Source organism: Mytilus edulis, chromosome 13 (assembly GCF_963676685.1).
Source record: "Mytilus edulis chromosome 13, xbMytEdul2.2, whole genome shotgun sequence".
Lineage (NCBI taxonomy): Eukaryota > Metazoa > Mollusca > Bivalvia > Mytilida > Mytilidae > Mytilus > Mytilus edulis.
The window spans coordinates 46,095,306-46,108,165 of record NC_092356.1 but is presented as its reverse complement, the minus strand read 5'-3'; the positions used below and the strand labels follow the sequence as shown (position 1 = coordinate 46,108,165).

Sequence of the window (12,860 nt, the reverse complement as noted above, 5' to 3'; positions counted from 1 at the left end):
GTGGATTCTTATAAATTCTATATAACTTTTGGACTGTTTTAAATCTCGGTCTTTTTCCGAAATTAATTCTTACATACTTTGATTTTTTAACCCTGTATGCTAACATTGCCCATGTGAAATTTTTAAATTGTTTTTATATACATTGAACGACAAATTTATGTGATGTTTAAAATTTTCTGACGTCAGGCACGCGAATCAATGAAAGTTTTTTGTGTTCTGTTAATTTTTTCCTTTTAAAATTGTTACACGATGATGACTGCTTTACCCATATTTTGACTATTTTATTTATTATGTCTGTTTAGTTCACGCATCATTGTAAATATAACGGAATTTTATGAGACTGTCATCTAAGTGAGAGGTTAAGCGCTTTAAAACCAGGTTTAATCCACCATTTTCTACATTTGAAAATGCCTGTACCAAGTCAGGATTATGACAGTTTAGTTCTGGTCCATTCGTTTTTGATGTGTTTTGTCATTTGATTTTGCCATGTGATTATGGACTTTCCGTAAGGATTTCCCCTGAGTTCAGTATTTTTGTGATTTTACTTTTTATAGTGATTCCAGCAACAACAGAAAAATTTATGCAAACAACGCAAACTTCAGGTCAGCAAACAATATCATCAGGGCAAAGTGTACAATCAACGCTAACTGGAAATCAGCAGACGATACCAGCCTTAAAACAATGCGTAGATGAACAGTTTGTCAACTGTCAAGATCCAGATATATGTCAATCACCATTTAGTGACAGGTGCCCGTTAAGTTGTAAACTTTGTGGTATGTGTAGCTTAGGTTACTTCAGATAAACAATGTTATTCCTCCAGACTATTCAAAGTAATCGTCTTTTAAACAAAGAAATTCATTTGGACGATTAAATTAATATTAACTAGGGTTTGGTTTGAGCTTCTTGGTGAAGGTTAATCCAGAAAACGCTTCGAACGCATACAATTTGCACAGTGTTGTTTCAATGTTAAAACTACTATTATGATAGGAATTATATTCTAATCAATTCTTGAAGCAAAAACATTTTTCATTATTATTTTTAAATTTTACAATTTATGACAGTAAATATATTGCTCAATATCATAAAAGAGAATATATTTCGTACATATATAAGACAGTCATCCTTCAACTTAGAAATTGAAATAGCCTTGTAATAAGAGTGTTAAACGACTTTCATGAGTCTGTAATTCAGTGGTTGTCGTTTGTTTATTTGTTCCATATTTGTTTTTCGTTCATTTTTTTAATATACATAAGGCCGTTTGTTTTCTCTTTTGATTGATTAACATTGTCAATCGGGGCCTTTTATAGCTGACTATATGGTATGGGATTTGCTCATTGTTGAAGGACGTACGGTGACCTATTATTGTTAATGTCTGTGTCATTTTGGTCTGTTGAGGAGAGTTGTCTCATTGGCAATCATACCACATCTTCCGTTTGTATATTTATATCATATAAGCAGGTTAGAACTATGTCATTGCTTTCAGTATTACAAATATAGTCCCTAGTGTTGACAGTGGGTTACTTGCCATTAATTTTTATACCCCTCTCAAATTTATTTCTCCATGTTTAATGCTTCAAATTGCAAGAAGGGGGATGAAATTACACTGTAGAAAAAATTTGGGTCCAGAATTTTAAAGGAAAGTAGTGATTTGGTCCAGCTGAAAAAGGTTTAAAATTAGCACTTCGGAAGCTGTCAAAAGATTTCAAGACGCCCTAAACATACAATTGTCCATATTTTGAGTTAGAGCCAATGAAGTTTTCTATAATTTTGATATAATTTGTCCCAAAAGTTGTACAACACACTGTAAAAGTTTCTTTGAGAAAGCGCAGGTGGGATTTTTTTTATTTTCATTTATGTTCTAAAAGAAATGCACTACGAAATAATTGTGTTCTCGGACCTACTACAATGTTATGTTGATATGATGTTTGTCATTACTGTTCTTTAAACCGTAATATAAGAGTAACTTGCTATTTTATACTTTTGATTTTAAATGTGAGTTCTTCGTTGTTTTTTGTATGCAGTTCTGTATGCAGTATTAATAGTAGAGGGTACAAAGCTAACATACAATGAGCAATTATTGGAAATTCGTGATACTAGAACGTTATAGAATAAAAACGAAACCAAGCACGTTGGATTAACCTTTTCCCATGTAAATCGTTACAAACATGTAGGTTTTAGTACTACTGAAAAGTGACATGTACGATCAAAAGAAAAATACCTTAGGTAAACAATTCCTGGAGTAAAATCCTCTAGAACCTGCTTTAAATGCTGAACTGGTAAACATTATTGTTTTAGGGCTAACTGAATCCCGCCTCTGGATGTGTTTTTTTCAATGGTGATGACCATTGGTCGCCTTCGAATGATTTATGCTCTTTGGTCGAGTTGATGTCTCTTTGACACATGTCCCATTTTTATTCTCATTTGTAAATGTCAAATCATAGACATGTTCCAATAATAATACTAACTATCAGTCGTTGCAGAATTATTTCATTCCACAAGGGTATTTAAAAAAAGAGAAACCCAAACTGTATCGACAAATAAGTAAAACAGGGAATGTTACATTATTTTATATTACAGTGCCAATCACCACACAGAAGCCATGTGCTGATAGTAAATTTGTAAATTGTCAGGACCACATGGTTTGCTCATCACCTGTAAGCCAATACTGCCCAGTCAGCTGTGGTACTTGCAGTGTGTATATTTAAAGTTTATATTAATTCATTAAAATGGATTTTACATTCAGTTATAATGATTTACGAACGAAATTTTGAAAAAGTGCATGTACACTCATTGAATGAAATTAGTAATACGGACATTACTTTCGGATATTCAAATTACGAAAACTTCTTTCTGCATTAAATTCACATAACGGAAAATTCTCTCTGAAATTCACATTACGGAAATTTTTTTCTGAAAATTTATAACAATATATTTACATTATGAGGAAATGTACTGAACAGGGTGGTAAAATAAATGAATAAGAAAATCTTAGTACATGTATATAGAATATGACGAAAATAGCAGTCTTTATAGAATTTCATTCCTTTTAGTTATTTATTTTGATATTTAGATATATTCGAGTTAACAGGTTTAAATCTCTTTGTTAGCGTACTCGGAAACACGAAGGCTTTTTGTTCAATGGCCCTTTTATGAGAGAATTTTATGCAACTGTCATACAAGTAAGAGGTTTTGCTAGCTATAAAACGAGGTTTAATCCACCATTTTCTACATAAGAAAATGCATGTATCCAATAGGATTATGACAGTTGTTATCCATTCGTTTGATGTGTTTGTGCTTTTGGTTTGGTCATTTGATGACGCACTTTCCGTTTTTTTAATTTTCCTGGGTATTTAGTATTGCTGTTATTTTACTGTTTATAGACATGAGATTCATAATAATGCGTCAAGGTTCATAAAATAATGATTAAATGAGGTCAGTAAGACTCAAATCGAAGGGATTTCTTGAAATATGTATATCTGTTCGCGTTAGCTCGTACTACAAACATTTACAGAATATAATTCTAATTTTAGATATTTGCATTTTACAGGTTCTAAATCCACTATGCATGTAACAACAGCAAAACCTTCAACAACAACTGGATGGTTGTTGATTACAAGGTAGCATTTACTTAGAGTTATGCCGAATGGATGCAGACTCAAAACAAAATAAAAATACCACTAACACGAATCGTATTATTTAATTAAACCCGATTAAAGGTATACATAAGGCTTATTATTTGTTACACGAGACACTTCTTCGTCCAAATAAGTTTCATTTGTGGCTCTCGAATCAAAGCAATTCTGCGACAAAATTAAATGCGAAGTAGGAAAGCTTAAAAATTCTATATTCAGAAAAGTTAAGCTAATTACAGCAAATGCAATGTAGTCTAATCCAGGGATTGGAAAACCTAAACAAATTGCATATTTCAAGGTATAATTTTAAACAGTAAATACAAAATGAACATTAAAATGCTATTACATGTCAATACAAAAATATTAGATACTAGACTGGATCAAACCCTATGGTGCGAGCTTTCTTCAGCAGTGGCATCGACATGTTGAAACCAATATATGTAGAAAATAGTTTTCTACTTTTGTTTTCATTTGCATAGTATCATAGGATCTTGGTTGTTGCTTCGTATCACTATAAGTTTGTCGACATACACGCCATCTTGAAAAAATACTTATCACAAATAGATTCTGATTGGTTGATTTATAATGCGGCTGAGATACAGCAACAGCTATTGCCTTTAATGAGTGAAGGAATAACAGACTTTTCTCGTCTCAGAATAAGACATAAAATGCCGGAAAAATACAGTTCCGATCTACTGTCATTATTTAATGTTCATTTTACTATACAAATATTGCAGACTGAAATTAAAAATTGAAATATCAATTACTAAAACGTGTTTATTTGCTTTGTTAATCTGCAATATGTACCATTTGTTTTGCTAAATAATGATCCTATACAATGTTTACAGAAATGCGTTACCAGTCCCCTGGTATCTTTCTTCCCTCTTTTACATTTGGTGTCTTATTTTCAATTTTCAAACAATGTCTATGGAAGAAAGCATGTTCATAACGCCAATAGATGACTTTGCTTTGTCGAAATAGAATTATTGAAGAATATTCGACACAAAATTAAGGTATGAAATATTTTTCAAGTAAAATAAATGCTTTACAAAACACGAAGCTATTTTTTGTAGTTCAGAATAATTACATAAGATGTATGTTTCATTACTATACGTTAATCTGATTGGCTAACGGCACATCATGTGTTATTCCTTAAGCAGTTGTATCACTCATTAAAACTTCTCATTCATGATGACACGAGGTCCCACAATAAAGTGCACAGGTAAATTCCGCGCTTCATACAAAATGTACTTCGGTCAACGCTTTTACACCCCAATAAATTTACAAAAAAGAGCATTCAATTCTTAAATAAAAAATTAAAATTTACTACGCCCGTTATATTAGGTTTAAGTTTGACAACTGCTATTATATAATCATACCATCAAGCAAAAACCTCTTCTCTTTCACATTTACACCTGCAAATGTAAAAGTAGAATACAGCTGAGGTGTGTAATTTCCCCCACCTCTTGTTTTATCATTTGTACTGCCAATTTATACTTTATGTATTGATGGTCAGTATCTTTGGATTAAATCAACAACTAAAACATTGAATGTTTAATACAAATATGAATGACCCTGAATTTATTATAAAAGTATATGTTTTCTGATTTCATACATATGTTTGTACTTTATTTGGATTTTTTTTTTAACTTTTTTGGATTCGAGCGTCACTGATGAGTCTTTTGTAGACGAAACGAGGCGTATAGAGTAAATACAAGTTTAATCCTGGTATCTAAGATGCGTTTATGCATGTTATATAGATAGTAGAAAAATTATCACTTTCTTTTTTTTACACTGGTTGGTAATAGACAAAACCTAAAGGCAAAACCCGAATTCTGTCAATCGACAAATTTTATATTTTTTGTTGCTGTTTACTTTTGCTTACCGCAACAGTTGTTTTCACAGAAGCCATCTTTTCGTCGTACCCATATTTGCGTTTTAACATCAAAGTTCTGTAAATCAAGTAAACATTTGAGTCAGGAAACTAGTTTGCATATTCTTGATTTCTTGATAACTTGCTTGCTTGATTGATAGTTGGTGTTTTGCCGCCGCTTTGAAGCGCCACTTTTGTGCTATTTCGTGACGGCCAGTTTTTATTGATGTAGGAAGCCAGAGTGCCAAGAGAAAACCACTCAGCTTCGATAGAAAAATTTGCAATCCTAGTCAATTAAGATTGGAGTCGAGCGCACCCGCACGAGCACTCACAGCCTCAGTGTTGACCGGCTGTGATTGCAGTAGTAGACTCTCTTAGACTACTTGGCCTCCGAAGCCCAACATGCTAACTTGAATATGGTTTTCAAAATCGTTTTATTGTCTTTCATTGTTAAGAAAAACAGACAGTTTGTTCAAAACCATGTAAAAGTAAAGCGAAATGTACCAAATAGACATGAAAACTCACGAGTCGAAAAAGAGCTATCAATGCCATAATGAAAACAAAACCAAACAAAAGACGACAAATGCCAAACGACATTATGCAAACATGACATAGAAAACTAAAGACTGAGTAACACTATCCCAACACATGAAAAACCAACCATGGGTAGTCTAAGGGAATTAAAACTTTGTCGAAACCTTTAGTGAACATTTCGGGATAAATTAGTATTTTGATTATGGAGGACCCTTTTGTTAATTGTTTTAATAATATTGGTACGCGTGTTGACTTGATTATGTTTTAAATGAATATTTGAAAGAAAAAAAAACGTTTGCAAACATCAGAATCCATATCGAATTAATGTGTATCTATCGTTCAGCTATCGTTACATTTGTACATTTGAAATCTTCATATCTGTATATTATGAGAAATTCTTAATTTTGTGCATATCCTATGTTCTGAATAATAAGTGTGAAAATTATGTTCTATCATTTATTTTTACTAAAAACATCTTTAAAAGAATAGATCCACATTGATGTAAATACACACAGGCTTTTTCGTTTCACACCGGACGTTTCCACATTCGACAAAATTTACAAAAAAAACATATCAAAAGTTAACATTTCACACACCTATTCGTTTTGTATTTTTTTACAGCACGGGGTCGATACATACCTCAATCTGACAGTATTATTATCACAGAATTCAGTACTTTTTTATTAATACGATTTATGAACATACTTCTCTGTTAAATTAATCAAGTTATAAAGTAAACTAAGGTTCCAAATCAGGTGAAGTTGACCTTACATTAATACGACTATGAACGTCAGGACCCATTTGGTCATATATCTTCTTCAGTTTTAATACATCCTTCATTTTCAAACATTTCACTTTGAGCGTTCCTGATGAAGATTATTCCAGAAAAGAGTTTGAAGGCTGTGTTTACGGAGGGTAATAAACGTACAAAATTATTAAATAAATGAATAAAAAAACATAAAGATAAATTATTAATTAAAAATGATCAACACAGAGGATTATGAATCTGCATATAATACTTCGTTGCAAACTGTAACTTACCAAAGATTCCGAACTAGCACGAACACTAATGAGTTGTTGTCCGTCGACTTTCTTTATCAAACCAGTAAACATTAAATCATCTTTTACACAATTTGTCGATTGACAGAATTCGGTTTTTGCCTTTAGGTTTTGTCTATTACCAACCAGTGTAAAAAAAAAGTGATAATTTTTCTACTATCTATATAACATGCATAAACGCATCTTAGATACCAGGATTAAACTTGTATTTACTCTATACGCCTCGTTTCGTCTAAACGCACATGGATAATTTTTTACCACAGCATTACAACGTACAAGATTGACAACAAAAATCCACAATAAAATCATTCTCTAGTTGCGCCTGTAAATAATCAAGATAAATAACAAAATAAGACAATCTTTTGAATATATTTATATGCAACTGTTTTCCATTAACCATAATATATGGAATGAAATAATTCACGTGAATATCATAGTGTGAAAAAGACATAGCTGTACCAAGGGGAAAAATACATTTTATAGATCGTCCTTTTCCTTTTTGTCTATTTGTCTACGGTATTTGTTCCTTTTTTGGATTTGAATCTATATATAGCTATTGAGACTGTTAAGAAACTAAACAATAAATAAATAAGTGGTGCATAAACTTTTATGAACTAAACTGTGTTAACATCAGTACAGATCAGACATTTAAATTGCTATCAAGGGGGTAGGGTAAGGGGTCGGCAGGGTACGGATTCCGAAATCCCGGACTTAAAATCATGAAACCCCAAGGTCCCAAAAAAGGTCTTCCCCTATCAATTACGACCTTTTCATTTTTTTGCACACAGTTACACATCTAATCTACATGTGTAAACAATAAATACTTAATTATACAAAAAGCGACTGAACGGTATTGGATTAAAATGATATGTCTGAACAGAAGTACTTATTTAACGTGTTGGGAAGGACTCTTGTTTTACAAATCTAAATATCTGGATTGTTTAATGTTTCGATGTTTCAGAACAAAAAGTTGCCTGCAAAACGACATTTTTAGACAATTTTGACTTCCTTGTACAAAATGTAAGTATGTTAACACTTTCTGTATCGTAGATTTATTATTGTACTAATAGGTATAAAGGTCGCATGACACTTTATCTAAATCGAACTTATTTCAATTCATTGACATAGTTTAGGAATGATTAAAATGTGATAATGGTTCTTATTATTGCCATTTGTACATGTACCTTATGAAACATATTGACATATCAAGAATAGAAGAAAGCAACAACATAGATTTAAAACTAATATTTTTGATACTGAAATATTGCCTAGGTCAATATAGATACAATGCTTCTGTCATCTTGTTTCGGAAAATGTTGATAGTAAGCGTATTCTTTTGAATGTTATTTCATACCAAGTGAGTTAATACCCATACACTTCTATATTTGATGATGATTTATAGTTTGTAGACATGTTAGATCTTAAATTGTACTTGCATTTAACACATGTGCTTCTCAAACGCAGGTTTATATTAATTAGAACTTACTGCACTACGATAAAAAAAAAACGCTGTCCGAACCAGAAATCTCACAACAAAGGTTACGAATTAGGAGGAGTTTTATTATCTCTATTATGTGCAGCAGTACGTGTTTAGTGAATACACTGCCAAACACTGCGTTAATCCTATGGCGCTCAACATGATATCTATATATTAACTTAATTCATGAGGAAAATCCGAAAGGATAATAGTTACATAAGTTAGAACTCATGATGTTCTGTTTTAAACAATTATTTTAACTTTTGATTGAATAAAAACGTAACATTGCAAAGTACATATATACATTGATTTAAATCAGTTTTTTTAAAATTGTTAATTTTAAACATTTGTCACAAGAGATTGATATTTCTTTTTTTTTTCGTATTAATTTGAGCTTGTTTATCTTAAGTTTGTTACAAAACGTCCGAGCAATGGGGGTTCCTATTTCGAATATTACATGTATTAAACATGGTAAAAGTATTATTCTACAAATTCAGAAAAACAATGAGAACAAAATAGAATCCAGTCATATATAACGAGTGTCTTGTGATTATAATGCTAAAAAAAACTGTTGAACCAATGAATGCAAATTTACGAAACGGAGACCTATACGTTCGTTACAAATACATTAAATACGAATCCAAAACGTATTTGCGACAAAACATGTCCCATTCGGATATTGATAGAAACATTTGGCAACTTATTGACCTTGAGGTCTTTAAGTCAAACTTTACGAATCGGGACCATTTAACACAGAAGCATTAATGACGTTTATAATGAGTAAGATGATAGAGTTTGCTGGTACCAAACCCTCGTAATCTTTAAAGAGTCAATAAATAAATAAAACTGTGTCACGATAACTGTTCAGAAGAGCGAAAGATACCAGAGGAACTGTTAAACTCATTCATTCATAATTCATGTGATTTTGGGTTTTACATTTTCCAGCCCACTTTCAAGTAACCTTATCATCTTTCGACCGTTCTCTTTTCTTTCATCACTTGCTTTGTTTGATTGCCAAATTTCCAACAAGGTGTCGTGGGTTTGATCACTGAATATGCATGAAAGCTGTTTCCAAATCAGAGTAAGGAGAGACCATAACGTCATAGCAGAACATTTTTGAAGAATTAGATAAGTCAAGATAAAAGAAGTTCACTGACATTCAAATAATCGATTAAGAAGGCAAATGAAAATAGCAACGGAATCGAAAGGAATCATAGGAACTTCTCCAAAAGTAAACCTTGTTGGTCGACAGAGCAAGCGTTTACTGTTATGAATAAAAATCAAATTGAGAATGGAAATGGGGAATGTGCCAAAGAGACAACAACCCGACCATAGAAAAAATACATGACGTGTCATCGATATCCACACTGAGCCAAGATGTTACAATCGGTAATAGGATACAAGGGGAGCAGAAACTCTACAGGAAGTAAAAACTTGTGTGTTGACAGAGCGAGCGTTTACTGTTATGCATACGTCACGTGTCATAAAAATTCAAACTGAGCCAAGATGTCAACATCGGTAATAGGATACAAGGGGTGCAGAAACTCAACAGGAAGTAAAAACTTGTGTGTTGACAGAGCGAGCGTTTACTGTTATGCATACGTCACGTGTCATAAAAATTCAAACTGAGCCAAGATGTCAACATCGGTAATAGGATACAAGCGGTGCAGAAACTCTGCAGGAAGTAAAAACTTGTGTTTCGACATAGTCAGCAATTACTGCTATGCACGAATCACCTGTCACAAGATACCACACTTAGTCAAGGTGTCACAATTTAAAGAGTGTCTTTATATGTTTTAATGTTATACTTCTGTTTCAGATTATTTTAAAGGTTGTCGACTGTTCAAACGTTAAACTCGCTACATTTGTATGCATCTTTTCTAAGTTTGTAAACAATTGTTGAGTGGTTGTGGTTTGTTGATGAGATTCATAGGTGGTTCTAGTTACATATATATATATATATATATATATATATATATATATATATATATATATATATATATATATATCAAACGTCTGAATAATAGTCAACGATTTTTCCCACGTGGGAGCTGGATCGTTACAAGTAACGATTCATGTACACAATAAAATAAATTATATAAACGCCTAAAAAGTGTACATAACAACACCAATGATATAAAAAGGAACTATAAATCTAATTATTTATAAATATTTCGGATAACAGATATCCTTCGTCAGTCAGATTCTGATGTTAAATGAATCATCTTTAAGTCTTCTTAGATTAAACATTTACTAAATCTTGAAATTTATACAATAAAAAAGGCAAACCGAACATCAGTTAAGACGCTTGCACCATTCTAAAAATTTGTTGAATATGACATAGGTTATATGACTAATTACATCAGACAGTTCACATATATGCTTTAAATAAAAATAATAATGTGCGATGTGAACTAGCACAATTTTGAAGCTTCAACGGTGTCGATATTATGTTGTTACAAGAAAGATTGCGTCAATAAGAATTCCAAATAAACAGCACTGAACGGTCTAAATTTCTAAATATTTGAGATTTGACAACTGTAGTGTAGTTACATTAGAGTCTGCGATGTTTAAAACAAACGGCCGTTAAAATATAATAACAAATTTTGACTAAAGTAAAATATGTATCAAATTTAAAAACTTATCTATCTCAGGGTATCGTTCCGATTGGGCTTATTTTGAAAGCCTCACCCCTTACCACCGGTGAAAAATCTATCAGATTTATGGATAGATGGAATAATATTCTCCACAGTAGTTCCGTGAAATTGATGGATCTATTACACGCTGAGGCGTCTCATAAACATTTAGATTTACAAACTAGTTATAACCATCTTTACAATAAAGCATGCCTAGAACTTTCCGGTCCTGAATTGCTCACCATCAACGAGCGCCTCCATGACATCTTGCGCATTGAATCCCGGAAATTACACAAAAAACAAGTTAAAAAATTTAAACGAGACGGCGTACTTTTAGACACTGTTGTTAGAGAGCAGACCACCTTAACTCTCAATCGTACCATCATAACCGGAAAAAAATCCCGGAATAGCCGATTCAAGAGAAAAAAACAAGGCTGCATGAACTCTACAAACACTGTAGTCAATTTGTCTTCAGTAGCTCTGTCGGAGACCGAAACTAAGGTACTGTCAAAAGGTCTTAATTTTTGTCCCACGCCGGGCAAAATAGATTCTATACTTTTGGAAGATGACCTAGACAAGTTAGCAAGATCCCTCAGAATCAAGGAATATTTTTCTAAGGACACCACAAAAAGTTCCACTGATAGTGACACAAGTGATCTCGACTCAGATGACGACCAAGAAGATGTCGATATTCCCAGATTCAGGAAAAAAAGTTCATGGATTCCTAAACCCAGTAAATGTGCTACTTTAGAACATATTATTGACAAAATTAAATCCGACGTAACACATCTGTCCACTGCTACTTCCCAAACATTTAACAATTTATCTTCTGAAGAAAACGAAGCTGTGCGGTTACTTAAAAATAGAGACGACATTATAATTAAACCAGCAGATAAAGGTAGCGCTGTTGTCGTCATGGACAGATGTGACTACATTCAAGAGGCGGAACGTCAACTCTCTGATGAGAGATTCTATAAGAAATTAGACTCTGACCCCACCCCTCAATTTAACAAAGAGATTACCACAAATCTGAAAAACATGTGTGAACAGGGACATATTGATGAAACCACATTTAAATATCTAAAACCGGAAAAATCAAAGCCGGGGCGTTTCTATCTTCTGCCCAAAATACATAAAGTCAATAATCCAGGTAGACCAATTGTTTCCGCCAATGACCACCCTACAGAGAAAATATCAGAATTTATTGACTTTCATCTCCGACCACGTGCACGTAGAAAATTTACCATCATATATACAAGACACAACACATTATCTTAAAAAAATGGAATCTTTGAACCCTCTCCCACCTGAAACGATCCTTGTCTCGCTTGATGTTACCTCCCTCTATACTAATATCCCCCATGATGATGGTATTGAAGGCTGTAGGGAAGTCTGGAACTCTCGTAACACCTTACATCCACCAACTGAATGTCTCATCCAGCTTCTAACTTTGATTTTAAAATGCAATAACTTCACATTCAATGGTGAACACTTTCTCCAAGTTAATGGAACAGCAATGGGAACAAAGATGGCCCCGTCTTATGCCAATATTTTTATGGGGAAATTAGAACAGAGAATTCTCAATTCTTTTCTTTATCAACCCCTCTCTTGGTTCCGATTTATTGACGATATTGACATGAAGTGGGATA

At 32.8% G+C, this 12,860-nt stretch overlaps 2 long non-coding RNA genes across 2 annotated transcripts; one reads left to right on the top strand and one right to left on the bottom strand.

Annotated features, from left to right (window-relative positions):
• The first annotated feature begins 560 nt into the window (after positions 1-560).
• On the top strand, positions 561-3,670 carry LOC139502308 (uncharacterized). The gene is made up of 3 exons (XR_011658781.1): positions 561-773; positions 2,578-2,691; positions 3,548-3,670. It is a non-coding gene; the product is annotated as an uncharacterized lncRNA (long non-coding RNA).
• A 1,339-nt stretch (positions 3,671-5,009) lies between these two features.
• On the bottom strand, positions 5,010-7,168 carry LOC139501149 (uncharacterized). Its single transcript, XR_011658472.1, has 3 exons — positions 7,081-7,168; positions 5,518-5,584; positions 5,010-5,047 (listed from the first exon to the last, which is right to left on the bottom strand). It is a non-coding gene; the product is annotated as an uncharacterized lncRNA (long non-coding RNA).
• Positions 7,169-12,860: the final 5,692 nt, after the last annotated feature.